Genomic DNA, 14,140 nt, shown 5'->3' with positions numbered 1-14,140 from the left:
TACAGTCATACGGGGTTTTGTGCCCTCCCGGGGCGGAGACCTATCCAGTGCCGGGCCAAGAATACAATTAAAGTCCCCAAACCAAAGTGTCGGGCCCCCAGGTCGTGAATCAAGACGTCTTGTAAGGCCCTAAAGAAGGCCGGGTCGTCAGTATTGGGTGCATAGGAATTTAAAATGACAATGTCCCTGCCATCCAGTTTAGCCCTGAGGAGCAGGTATCGACTATTAATGTCCGCTTCCATATACTGCATAGCGAACGGTACCCCTGGGGCCACCCAGATCAGAACCCCCCTGGCATATGTAGAGAAGGACGCATGAAACATCTGTCCGCACCATTTTTTGCTTAAGTTCTGTGCCCCGTCGTCTACCAGGTGGGTCTCCTGGAGGCAAGCGATGGATGCAAAGGAAGGAAAGGACTCTGTATCACTTAGTGCATGTGCCTAGCCCCCTCACGTTCCACCTCAGAAACTTGTGTCCCATGATTTCCAACATAATCTACCCCACCGCAACTGCCCGCTCCCAGTGTAGTACCCCTCCGGTGCCTGACCTGTAATACAAAGGATGCCTAAAACATTTCCCTTCAACATCCCTTTTGAACAGTCCCCCCTCCCCCCACCCACGAGCAAGATACCAGCAACAACCAAACATGCCAATATGCCCATTCCCTGCTGGTGCCAGGAACAGCCACCCCATTCGCCCCACGAGGCAATACCCACTCAAGAACGCAAAAAGAAACTCCCTCCCCCCCACCCCGACTCCCTGAAAGACCTGATTCAAAACATTTATACCGGGCTCATACTGTCTAGCTCAAATCTATATACTCCCACACCCCCTGTCCATGCTCACTCCCTTCCCCTCTCTCATACCGCACCTGGAGAAGAAAAGCCTCCTTCATACTTCATGCAACACCCACACTCCTTACTGAATCTATCCCAAAGAGGGCAGAGATCCTGCTTTATGTCATACACTCCTCACCCCCAACCACTCAACTACTTCAAGAAGGTTCCAACGTCTCAGGAGTCCCGACACCGCAGTTTCGGGAATCACGGGGCAGTTAGTAATATGTCCTCTGCCGTGAACTGCAGTGTATCTGGAACCAAAATTTCTTCTGACACCGTAGATGTCGAGGGCGCCGCTCCATCTCCAGCTTCGGACTGTTCTAGATGCAAGGCTCCATCAGCTCCCACCATTAATCTGCATCTCTCCTCACTTTGAGCTGCATCTGATCAGTGTCGTTGTGTTCATATGCCTTCTCGGTGCTCGAGTACCCCACATCCTGCGATGTCCGCCACGTTCGCCCGGCGGAAGGTAGTCTCCTCCAACCATTCCCAGACCTCCTCCGCTGGTTCAAAGAAGTGAGCCTTCCCTTGAGCCAGCACCTTCAGTTTGGCCGGATATAGTAGCATGTACTGTAGGTGCATCTCCCGGAGTTTCGGTTTGACTCCCAGAAAGGACTTCCTTTGCTCTTGGACTTGCTGGGTGTAATCCGGGTAAATGGAGATCCTGCTGTTTTCAAAGGTGAGGTTTGCCGATTCTCTTGCCGCCTTGAGGATACACTCTCTGTCCCGGTAATTAAGGATTTTGGCTATTACAGCCCACGGAGGTGCCCGCCGTGGCGGCGGGACCAGTGCCCTATGGGCTCGCTCAATCACAAAGACCTCCGATAGGCCCCTCAGGCACAGCTGTGTACGAATCCAGTTCTCTAGGAAGCGCTCAGCATTTCCCGCCTCCGCCCGCTCCGGCACGCCAATGACTCTGATGTTACTGTGGCGTGCCCTCCCTTCTGCGTCCTCTGCTCTCCGCTCCAGGTCTCCAGTCGTGGCCATGAGTTGTGTGACTGTTTTTGTGCGGGATGATACCTCCCCTTGCAGCTGTTCTATGTTTCCTTCTGCATCGGAGACTTAATCGGCCACCTTCCGTAAATCCGTCCGCAACAAATTTACGTCAATTAACACTGTTTATATTTGGCGCTCCAGTGCCGAATGTGAGCCCTGGATCGCCTTTAGCAGCTCCGCCCAGGAGGGCTCCCCGGGAGCCTCCGCCCCATCATCTTGGCCCGACTGCCGTGCGATCCGCGGGGATGATAGTCTTTGAGTGGTATATTGCGTTATTGTGTTTGGCTGCGTGGAGCACGACATCCTATCCTTTCGCATTGCAGACGCCCCTTGTGTCCTTTTCGGCTTCCTGACGGGCGGCGGGGCCCTCAATGTTTATTGACTATACTGCCTTGAGGCCAATGTCCGATCCCAAGTTCCAGGAAAACTCTTCGTAGACCCACGTGTAAACCGGCCACCACGACACTCCCAGGGGGCCTGCGGCTGTCAGGGATTGCTCATTGACTTAGGGGTGTCCCTCTCTGCCCCTCGCTACCACATCAGAGGGTCAATGCCCTTGCCTTGCCGCTACTCCACTCGCCAGGCACCACTGCTTCAGTGGGAGGAGGCGCCCTGGGGCCGCAGGTAGGCTGCACAACTCGCGGGTCTTGCAAAGTAGTCCGTCCGTGACGGACCCTTCCATATATGTGATCGCTCTCTCTGCTAAGGCTCCTCAAAGGTCCAGCACATCCAATTGTCCGCAAGCAGCTTTCGCCCACCTGTCCGCTGCTCCTTGCAAGGAAGCCCTTCTATCCGCGACCCCGTCCCTAGTTTCACCACTGAGGCGGCTTGACCCTCAGCGTTGTGTCCTGCACACCAGGGTGGACGTGGGCCTGCCTGCTGATCTTAACATCTCAGGGCTATCCCTCCAGACTGTGTTCTCAGTCCGACTGACGCAGGGGGGTCAAGGGATAGCAGCCAGGTCCTATACAGACCCCCAGGACCTCAGCAATGATTCTGGCCCAAAGGAACCGCTGCGCCAGCTCTCCACCCTTAATGTCCACTCTCCCTGAGGTTTTCCCTACCAGATCTCGCCGTCAAATGTCAGATCCAGCACTGCATGGTGGCAGTCAGTCCCAGGATATTCCAGGCGCGTTCCCAGCTGGGCCTAGCGTGGCCTGCAGACCACTCGGGCTGTTGTCTCTCCCCAGCGCCGGCCGGCGCGAGGAGTCGCCTGAGCACCTCCTTGCCGACAGTCCCACTATGGCTGTCCTCCACGTTCCGTGCCCCCAGAGGACATCAGGCCCCCCGCAGACTCCAATCTGTTCTCTTCTCTGGTCTCGGGCACCGTTTTCGTCAGGCTTTGGGGCCCGCCCCTCCTGAGGTGCAGGACGCAGTCCGAGGCGTTGTCTAGCGACGGGCTGCCTCCACTTCCCCTCGACAGGGCCCGCCGGGAACACATGAGACTCCCTCAACCTCCGAGGGCCCGCGCAGACGGACAAGGATCCCAGCGGCGATGCCCCCCCCTGCGAGGCTGGTGCAGGTCCTGGCGTCTCAGCCGCTCCGCTAATTAAGCCCACAACCGCAGTGGTGCCGGCAGTGAGGGCTCCGTCAGCTCAGGCCGGGACCCCCACAATACGGCTCAGATCAGGTACTCGCCGGCAGTAGGTTCCGATGTCTTGGTGGCGCTGACGCGGAGCCAAAGCCTCCGGACCTCCCCAGGGTCTCTATCGCCATTCTTCGCCACTCTCCAGAAGTAGGCCTCAGACCCCGGCCTCGCGTAGTTCCAGGCCCGGGCTCCGCAGTGCAGACAGTTTACTCGGCGTCGCTGCCTGCAGGACGCCTAATATCGCCCTAGGACTTGCCCCCAGGTGTCAGGGGGTCATAAAGTACCCGATTTCACTCCTCAGGAGCTCTTACAGGATGTATGGACAGGATTTCAAGGACGGTTTGCCAGGAGCCGGAGGAGCTCACATCCGGTCGGCCATGCTGCTTGGCCACGCCCCACTGAGAGAATGGCCTTTGATGTGCGTGGGGGTGTGGATATGTTGAGTATGGTTGAGGCAGGCAAGGGACTCTGTGAGTTCCTTGGACAGCTTTCCCCCATCTGTCTCATTAGCCCAGTAGTTCAGGTCTCCTACGACCATCACTTTATCGTAGTCATTATTTAATGACGCAATGTGATTTGCTATGACTTTGGGAAAATCAGGCATCGTTTTAGGAGGTCTGTATAATACCACACAAATAAGAGTGCTATTATGCAGGTTAAGTTTGACTACTAAAGAGCCAACTAAGGGGATTTCAAAGTGTGGCAGAGTAGAGGCAGATAGTTCTTTTTTGATGGCAGCAGCACTCCTCCCCCTCTTTTTCCTGGCGGTCTGTCGGTACGTAAAAGGAAGTAATTATCAGGAAGGGATGCCAGAATATCAGGGGAGGATTCCTCTGTGAGCCAAGTTTCAGCCAGTAAAAGCATATCTGGTGCCTTAATATCCAATATGTTATATATTTCTAATTGATGTTTGGCCAGAGAACTTATGTTTAAATACATCACATTAAGATCTTTAAATGGTTGTTTGTCCGTGACTGTGGTAGGTGGCGCTAACAGGCTCATAGAATGTTCACCTATCTTTGAGGTATAAATGTAGGCCGAGGGATTAGGATTTAAAAGCTCCAAGGATTACAACTTTTGTATTAATCAATTTTCAAGTGATCGTACCTCATTGGCTGCCATGGATTTAAGGCTGGCTGCTGAATAGATGTAATTTTGGGTGGAGAAAACCTTGCATCCTGAGGTGCGCACCCCATGATGCCTGCTACAGTGTTTATGGTTGGAAAGGGGGGTCCCTTGGTTACCCCCACGGGCCCGAATAAGAAAGCCCTGGATGAATGGGGCCTGCAATGGGCCCCCAAAGACAGATTCTGTCAGCCTATTTGTTCCGGAGAAACCAAATCGGAACGGTTGTCCAAATCGATCATCATCCTCGCTCGGAAAATGAGTCCAAAGAGATGTACGATCCAGCTCCAAAATGCGACCTGTCGGAATGCCTTTCGGAACAGATTCGGACAGCCCTAACGGTTTCCAGGCATTGTAATCGGTCGTTGGGAAGTGTGTACGATTCGGTCGGAAACAAGGGTTCTTGATCGGATTCGGCAAACCCGAATCCGATTCGGAGCCCTTCCGAACCACATCGGAATCAACCAATTAGTCTGCATTCTGGTTTATAGGGGGAAATATAGCTTAGTACAGTGTACTTTTTTTTTTATAGAACACTGTACTGCATTATATTTACTATTAACCTCTTCCATGAGCAGGATGGAATGGTTCTGTCATGCGCCACTGTGGTTGTGTGCTTAGGATGAAACCATTCAGTCCTCTGCACACGAGCACCAAATCCCTCTGCTGTTACAGCAGAGGGATTTCCTTTTATTTTGTTCAACCTCTGGAGCTGGGGAAGAGCTTCCCCAACCTCCTGAGGCATTTTATGCGCGCCAACGTCATTACACTGAAAGTAAAATGAGCTGATCGGCTCCTTTCACTTTCATTGCTTACATGCTTGTGGGGCTATCACAGCCCCGAGCCCTTAGGCAGGTGGGAGAGTTATCATTGGAATGGGGAGAATCTCCCCTTTTCAATGTTACCCTTCCCTAGTGGATCCATGCTTGAGTATCGCCGAAGGAGGGTGATTACCAAACAGGTACCCACCCACTAGACGCCAGGGATGGGAAGCGGCCCCTTGGGCAAGGGCTTTTGCTCCCCCGTATATTTTGGCCATATTCAGTGGCCCCCCAATCTGACCCCCCTACTCCCGGGGAGGCAGAAAGCACACTAAACACAATTATTTTTTTCATACTTGGGGGTAGCGGCTGCCCTAAATGGACATTATAATGCCCCCGTCCCTCACAGAAATTGCCACAGTCTTCCCCTGAGGCGCTTATGGGCGCAATCGCATCTGATATACCACCGGGGGGGTGCATAAAGCCCACTAGGCACCAGGGATTGGTTTTTTTGGAAGTAGATGCAGGTTATTACTCCCAACTGTCCCCGGAATGGGGGCATATTGCCCACTAGACACCAGGGAGTTTTTTCTCTTTTTTAAAAGAGTGTTGGGGGCTGCCCAGAAATGCCCCCACATGATCTCCCCAAAAAAGTACCGTCTTTCTGCACCCCCCTGCCCCAGGTTATTACCCCTGAGCTGACCCCCGGGAGAGGGGGGGCGAAAGCCCACCAGGGACCGGGGTCTGCCCGGAATGGACATGCCAGTGCCCCACCTCTCCATAACAAATGGGCACATCTAGGCACCAGGGACTAATTTTTTCCTTGTGCAGGGGTTAGTTTGCCTTGGAGGGGCATGCTGATGCCTCCATTCCCCCCTCCTAAAACAATGGGCACTGTCTTTCTGCCCCCCAGTGGTTATTTCACCCGATCTCTCCCCCCGCCCTCCCCGGGTGGGGGTAGTAAACCCATTAGTCACCAAGGATATGTTTATGGGCATGTCAGGGAGCTGCCCCATGGTCAAAGGTTGCTCCCCTTGTTTTAGGCACACATTTTAGCTGTTTCTGCCCCCATTGGGAGCAGATCGGCGATATGTTTATTGCTCATCTGCCACCAAGGGGGGGGGGGGGGCAGAAAACCCCTAGATACCAGGGAAAGTTTGTGTGTGTATGAGCTGGAGTTCGGCTGACGGTCTGCCTGTACTGATATTTGGTTGGCTTTCTGTACTCTCATTCTGTTAGCGGTGTGCGTGGACTTGCACTGGTGGTGAGTGTGGACTCGTGGTTGGCTGGTGGTGTGTGTGGACTAGTGCTCGGTAGCAGTGTGTGTAGACTAGGGCTTGCTTGGTGGAATGTGTGGGCTGGCAGTGTTCGTTGGAATAGTGCTTGGCTGGCGGTGTGCGTGGACTGGCACTTGGCTGGCAGTGTGGGCAGACTGTCGCTTGGCTGGCAGCAGAGGCGCAACTAGAGCCACATTTCGGGGGGGGGCTGAAGCGCTAAGCAATAGGCAGAGTGAAGCTGCAGGGGCTCTTAAAAGGGATGAAACAACAACAATGCCTCATTAACAAGCAAAAGGTCTTTAAAAGACCCGTGAAGTCCTCGGGTGTGGCTGAGTGTGTGCCCGGGAAGCTGTCTCATCCCAGGCTGCCACACACGACGGGGGGAGGAGTGAAGCCCTTTGAGTCCAATGGGCGTTGCGCGCCTTGCTGGCGGTGTAGCTTGTGTTGATCCCTAGCAGTTTCTTACCCCCAATCCACTGCAAACCTCAAATTTATCGAAAAAGTCACATTTTCCTCACATTTATGTGTGGGAAAGTTGAACAATCACCTCACCGGCATAAATTTACCCCACCCAGCGTTCCCCTCAATCTCCTGATAAAAATTATACCTCACGTGTGTGGCTCCCCAAAGCACAGTGACCCTAAAAACATTAAAAGAACTGCTCTTATGGACATGCTTTCATTTCTCCTAATTTTTTCATTTTATACGTTTTTAGACTTACTCTGCTTTGGGAACCCACACAAGTGAAGTATCATTTTTATCGGGAAACAGAGAAGATCGCTGGGTGGTAGGAAATTTGTCAGCCCGGTGATCCCACAACTTTCCCACACGGAAATGTGAGAAAAATGTGAATTTGGTTCAGCTAAAGTTAAGGTTTTCAAGGGGTTCTGGGTAGGAAAATGTTGGTGGATCCGCGCAAGCCGCACCTCACTGGACTACCCCGGGTGTCTAGTTTTCAGAAATAATTGGGTTTGGTAGGTTTCCCTAGAGGGTTGCTGACCCAGGTCTCCCGATAAAAATGTGTGGGTGTACCATGTTCCTGCAACAGGGAAGGGCCCAAAACATATTGTGGGGACATCAAAATCATCTATCGCAGAACGACTTGGTTTTGCAAGGGGGCACCTGCTTTTTTGGTCCCTGGCTTGGCAGCTATCTAGGGAAACGTACCAAACTCAGACATAGCTAAAAAAAAAAAGTAGACACCCGGGGGAGTCCAAGGATGTGTGGATACCTTATGTGGATACAAACCTACAGGTACCTAAGCTCGAACTACCCCAAATAGCCAAAAAAAAGGCTTAGCAGAGGAGAGGAAAAGGTCTAACAGCGAAGGGGTTTAACCCCATATTGGGGACTCAGTGCAGTCTAAACAATATGGTGGTACTGCGGTACTCCGCAAACTTATTTGAAAATATATAAACTAATAAAACAGGTTTTACTTCCCTTTACGCAATTGTATAAACTGACGAAACAGTAGGACACTATATTTACACTGACAATCCATAACACAGACATAATGTGGTCTAAACAATATGGCTGCCTTTTACTTTTTAAGCGCAATCATTAGCCAATTATATACTGTTTTGTCATCGATATGTACCATGGTACAGTGCAAAATTACTACAGTATACCATGGACCAATATTTCCCTAAGTTTTTGTGCCTTATAAGCATGATTCACTATGGTAAACTTAAGCTTTTGGGTAGGTTTACCATTGTTTGCCATTCACAAAGCCATTCTGTTAGTAATACCTTTACGACTGTGGAGTCTCCGCAGATAAAAGGATGGTTGTATTTTTTCTTGTGCGTAAACTCCGCAGTCGTAAAGATACTGCTCGTAAAATAGCTTAGTGAATAGCAAACAATCGTAAATGTACAGAAAAGAGTAGGTTTACCTTTGTGAATCAGAGTCTGTAACTTTAAAACTACTACCAGTAAGGACCCTTTACGCCTCCTGATCTATATATCTGATGCATTTCGTCTACATCCGTTTAGGCATTTTCACTCAATAACTCTTTAAACACTACTCTAAAATGAGACTGCACTCCATTTCACTTTACGACGCTGCAGTCTGACACGCCACTCTGCTCTACGATACCCTTCTGCACTCTGTGACAGTTCAGTCCAATCTGACACTCTACGCACTCAACTCTACAACACACCACTTCACTCTACGACACACCACTCCAGTGTACCACACGCCATTCCTCTTGACATACCACTCCACTCTGATACTCTGCCTCTCCACTCGACTTCAGGCCACTCTGCACTATTCCACTGAACACCACTATACGCCATTCCATTATACGGTATTCAGTTCTATGCCACTTCACTCTATGCCACTCCATGATACTCCATTCTACTGTCAGCCAATCCATTCTACTCAGACACGCTACTCCACTTTACACCTCTCCTCTCTACCCTACTACACTGGTATTTTACCCAACGCCACTCATCTATGTTATTCTACTCTATGCCACTCCACACCACTTCACTGTACGCCACTCCACTCCATGCCATGCCACTCCACTCCAATCTGTTCTACTCTACGGTTTCCACTCTATGCCACTGCACTGTACCCAACTCCATCACACTCCACTCAACAACATACTACTCCACTGTGATACTCCATGCCAATTGACTCGACAACACTCCACTCTAGCAGACACCAATCTTCTCTGCCACTCCACTCTCCGCCATTCCACACCTTTCCACTGTACGCTATTCCACTCCACTTCATGCCACTCCACGCTTATGCACTCTACACCACTTCAATCTACGCACTCCACTCCGTGCTATTCCACTGTACACCACTCTGCTCTATGCCCCTCCACTCTACACTACTCTATGCCATTCCACTCTATGCCACGCTACTCCACTCAGTGCCACTCTACTGTATGCTATTCCATTCTACAACTCAATACTTCACTCGGCCTCCCTACAGTCTACGCCACTCCATTCTGCTCTACAGCATTGTAAGCCCCTTTACCCCATTCTCTTATATGCTATTCCACTCTGCCACTCCACACCACCCCGTTCTAAGGTATTCCACTGTATGCCACTCCACTACATCCCAGTTCTCTATGCCACTCCTCTCTAACACACTCTACCATATGCCACTCCACAACACACAACCCCACCGCTGTATGACACTCCATGCCACTCCACTCTGACACCCCACTCCACTCTACAATACTCCACTCCACTCTACGATACACCACTCCACTCTACGATACAGCACTCCAGTCTACTACACACCACTCTACGCCCCACCACTCCAAGCCACACTACGCCACTCCACTATTAATTCCACTCTATACACTCTATTGTATGCTATTCCACTCTGTGCCACTCCACTCTACCGTACAACATGCTACTCCAGTCTTTGCCACTCCAGTCTATCGCACTCCACTCTGACATGCCACTCCTCTGTACGCCACTCCTCTATATGCCATACTACTCAACTGTACACCACTCCACTCCACTGTACACCACTCCACTCTACTGTACTACAAGCCTCTCCACTCAGCAACACTGCACTCCAGGATATTCCACTCTAAGCCACTCCACTCCACTGTACACGACACTGCTGTACACTATTCCAATCTAAGCCACTACACTATACTCTATTCCACACTACACCACCACATTCTACTCTATGACATGCTGCTCCACTTTACCCCACTCCAGTCTACATCACACCACGGCTTCCACTCTAGTCTATAACATGCCACTCGACTCCAAAGTGTAACACTCCACTCCACATTACTCAACTCTGTGCCCCTACAGTCCTCTCTACAACACTCTCCGCCACTGTGTGCCCCTACACTCCTCTGTGCAACACTCAACTCCACTCAGTGCTGCTGTAACACTATATGCTTCACAACACTATATGCATCTCTGTTTATGCCACTTCACTTTACTCCATTCTGACACAGTACTACGCTCTTCTGCACTCAACTCTGACACTCTATACCAATCCAGTCTACCACACTCTACGACACTCTAGTATAGGCCACTCCACTCTACTGTACAACACTTTCCAAGACTTTCCAAGACTCTACTGCACGTCACTCCACTCTACTGCATGCCACGCAACTATACTCTACCATGCCACTCCACATTAGCACATTTCTCCACTCTACCCCAAAGTACTCCACTCTATTTGAAACTGTATTCTACTGTACGCCGCTCCACGTTACGACACTTTACTCCACTCTATGCCCATCCACTCTATGCCAGTCAGCTAGACTGTATGACATTCTAGGACGCGCCACTCCATTTCTCTCTACGACACGCCACTCCACAAAATGAGACAGCACTCCACTCTACGACACTGTAATGTGCTACCTTCGCAGCCAAAGTCATTGATAAGGCCATCAATGCACAACTTACCAAATTGATCTAAACAAACCACACCCTGGACCCCTCCCAGTCAGGCCTCAGAAGCAATCACAGCACCAAGGCTGCACTCCTCGCCGCAACAGACACCTGCACTCTCCTCCTCCTGGACCTCTCTACCACCTCCGACACGGTCTCCCACCACACCCCCTGCACAAGACTCTACAATGCCAGCATCCGCGGCAAAACATTACAGTGTATCCTTACTTCCTCACCGGCCGAACCCAAAGAGCCAAGCTCCCACCGTTCTCAAAAGTAACCTGTAGAGATCTCCTGCGGAGTTCCTCAGAGCTCCTCTCTGAGCCTCACCCTCTTCCACATCAACCTAGCCCCGCTCGCAGCCATTGTCAGAAACCACAGACTCCACATCATCTCCTATGCTGACAACACCCAGCTAATTCTGTCCCCCACCAACGAACCTACAGCTGCTAAAAGCAACTTTCACAACGGAATGAAGGCAGTGCCGCCTGGATGAAGGACAGGTGCCTCAAACTCCACTCCAACAAAACTGAAGTCCTCATCCTGTGCACTACTCCCTCCGCCTGGGACGACTTCTGGTGGCCCACAGCGCCTGGAACACCAACTCCCCCACCTCCACCCCCTCACACCTACCATGCATGTGGCCTCAGCATCAACCTCGACTGCTCCTTCATAATAAGCCACCAAATTAACGCCATCTCATACTCCTGCTTCCACACGCCCCGCCTGCCTCGGAACATTTTGAAGTGGATCCCCACGAGTCCATGATAAGTCACCCTGGCGCTCGTCAGCATCAAGCTCGACTATGTCAGCTCATTCTATGCCAGTGCCAACCAAAAACTCCAGAAGAAATTGCAGAGCATCAAGAATGCCTCTGCTAGACTTATCCTGGATATCCCCTGCCGCAGCCACATCACCTGTCACCTGAGAGACCTTCACTGGCTCCCAATCAACAAAAGAATCACCTTCAAGCTCCTCACACACGCATGCAAAGCCTTCCACAACACCAGATCTGTATACCTCAATCACCATCTCTCTTTCTACCCACCAGACATCTCCGCTCCGCCCAACTCGCCCTGGCCACAATCTATGGATCCGCAGGACCTCTGCCGGAGGGAGATCCTTCACCTCGCTGTGAAGACCTGGAACTTTCTACCTCCACATCTCAGGCCTTCACTGTCTCAATTCAGGAAGGACCTCAAGACCTTGCTTTTCAACTGAACTGCAGACCACCAACCCCCTCGTGCCTTGAAATCCTAACGGGTGATTAACTGTGCTCTATAAGAACCCTGATGGATTGATGTACTGCTTACACCCTTGCAGGTTACGTGACTTATAGCATGTTAATGATGGCATTCCCAACCAGACACATCGCATGTCTAATGAAATCATTGATGAGAACACTGTGCATGGTAGATCACAGCTCCTGACTCCATAAGTGCCAACTTCCTTTTCAAGCCCATTGCTCTTAATGGACCTTTCAACTCCTGTGCATAGGTCCAGGCAGGAAGCACAGTGTCTGGTGGAGGAAGGAATGTTCTTTGTTTGGGGAGACTCTCATCCTGTAGAGGATCCCAGACCAGATACGGACGATAGAGATGGGCAATCTGTTACCAATACTCTAAGATGCTAGGGGGATTGACACCTCACCTTAATGGGAATTCTATTTTCCACTGTCTGCTACCTCCAGAGATCACTTCTTATTGTGACATAATATACAGGGTGGTGGAAATCTTAGAGCTGTCTCCCTTACATAAACACCAAATCTAACTTTTTAACAGAGGCCTTGCACCGGACTTCCACATTCTCACACTTGCTCCCTTGCAGCGAGACTCTAACTGATGCAGTCCTTGCAGCTTGTGAGAAACCAACCTTGCCCCTATCGCTTGATTACCAGGAAATATAGATTGGCCACAGGTGACCTGACTTTTTATCCACACGTCCTTCACCAGAGAATTAGGTCATTCAAGCTTCTTGTTTAGCAAAATTGGCTCCTGGTGCGTTCACTACCACTCCATCAGATTCGGGAAAGAGATTGAGCAATTTGCCAAAAAAATCTTTCTCTGCGGGAAGTACCATGCATATGTCACTGAGCGCCTCATGGTTCGATACTCCTATGCCCTTAGGGACATGATGCAGTATATTTCAAATTTGCCGGTACATGCACGATTACATTTACAGCCCTGGTAAGGTAGACTTGCTGCACCTAGGCAAGGGACAAATATATGGCTACCCAAGTCCCATCTATCGCCCAGACCTGCAGATGGGGCCTCATGCAAAGTAAATGTCAAGAAAAACCACAGGTAGTTTTAAATCCAGGTCTTCTTACAGTCCTATAGATGGCATTCAGGCTATTTTTGCTCTCAGGTGTGTGGTTGATGTTAGTTGTAACTCGCCCTGCTGAAGTCCTTTTCAGATGAACCTGTGCTTGGCCTGCAGAATTCTCAAATCTCATAGGTATCCCTTTATCCTACTTGAACTATAAATATTAACTCATTTTCAGGAAGACATGCTCATAGCTTTTTAGGTTATTGCACGACGAGCCTGTGCAGCCTCTGCTTCTTTGTTTCCTATGCTCTGTCAATGTTAAACTATGCCCCTTCAACTTCTGAGCCCGTAGTTGTAACGTCAGTCATCTTTAATGTGTAACTAAGTGTTGCTAACAGTGGGTGCTGCTAAGGACACTTTATAACATTGATCCTTACATAGCCTCCATACTCTCCGACTCTTTTTGAATAGGTCATTGTTGCCATTTCAGATTTGTTGGATTAGCTAAAAAGAGGACATTAACCTTAGAAATTAACTTTCCTCTTGCAGTGTTTTAAAGGCATTTACAAGGGCCATTGCTGTTTTTATTTTCCCTTTGCCATTTGATGACTTCGATGAGGTTCACCCTTCTGAGATGGGCAAGGTGCTGCCCCCAGGAAAGTCAGATCTGGGACTTAAAGTTGATCAGCAAATTGAATGTGGTCTAGGCACCTCTCCCTAGTTCCTCTTTGCAATCATAAATTGGTAGTCATTAGACATCCCTATTGCCACTTTAGAAGTAAAAGCTACAGGATACATGTAATGAATTTCTCAGAATAGTGGGCCAGCAGTCGGACTTCTCCCTTCCTAGTACTTTCCAATAATGAGGCTAACCTTCAACCTATTTTGGTAGGGTGGGGCAACGAGCTGT

The 14,140-nt window shown here is 50.3% G+C and overlaps 1 protein-coding gene across 2 annotated transcripts in view; it reads left to right on the top strand.

Annotated features, from left to right (window-relative positions):
• The window catches only part of FAF1 (Fas associated factor 1), a 1,861,897-nt gene that overhangs the window by 1,545,602 nt on the left and 302,155 nt on the right, over nt 1–14,140 (top strand). The gene's annotated exons all lie outside the window — the stretch shown is intronic.

Source organism: Lissotriton vulgaris, chromosome 1_1 (genome assembly GCF_964263255.1).
Source record: "Lissotriton vulgaris chromosome 1_1, aLisVul1.2, whole genome shotgun sequence".
NCBI classification, from domain to species: Eukaryota; Metazoa; Chordata; class Amphibia; order Caudata; family Salamandridae; genus Lissotriton; species Lissotriton vulgaris.
This window is presented reverse-complemented; position numbering and strand designations above follow the sequence as displayed.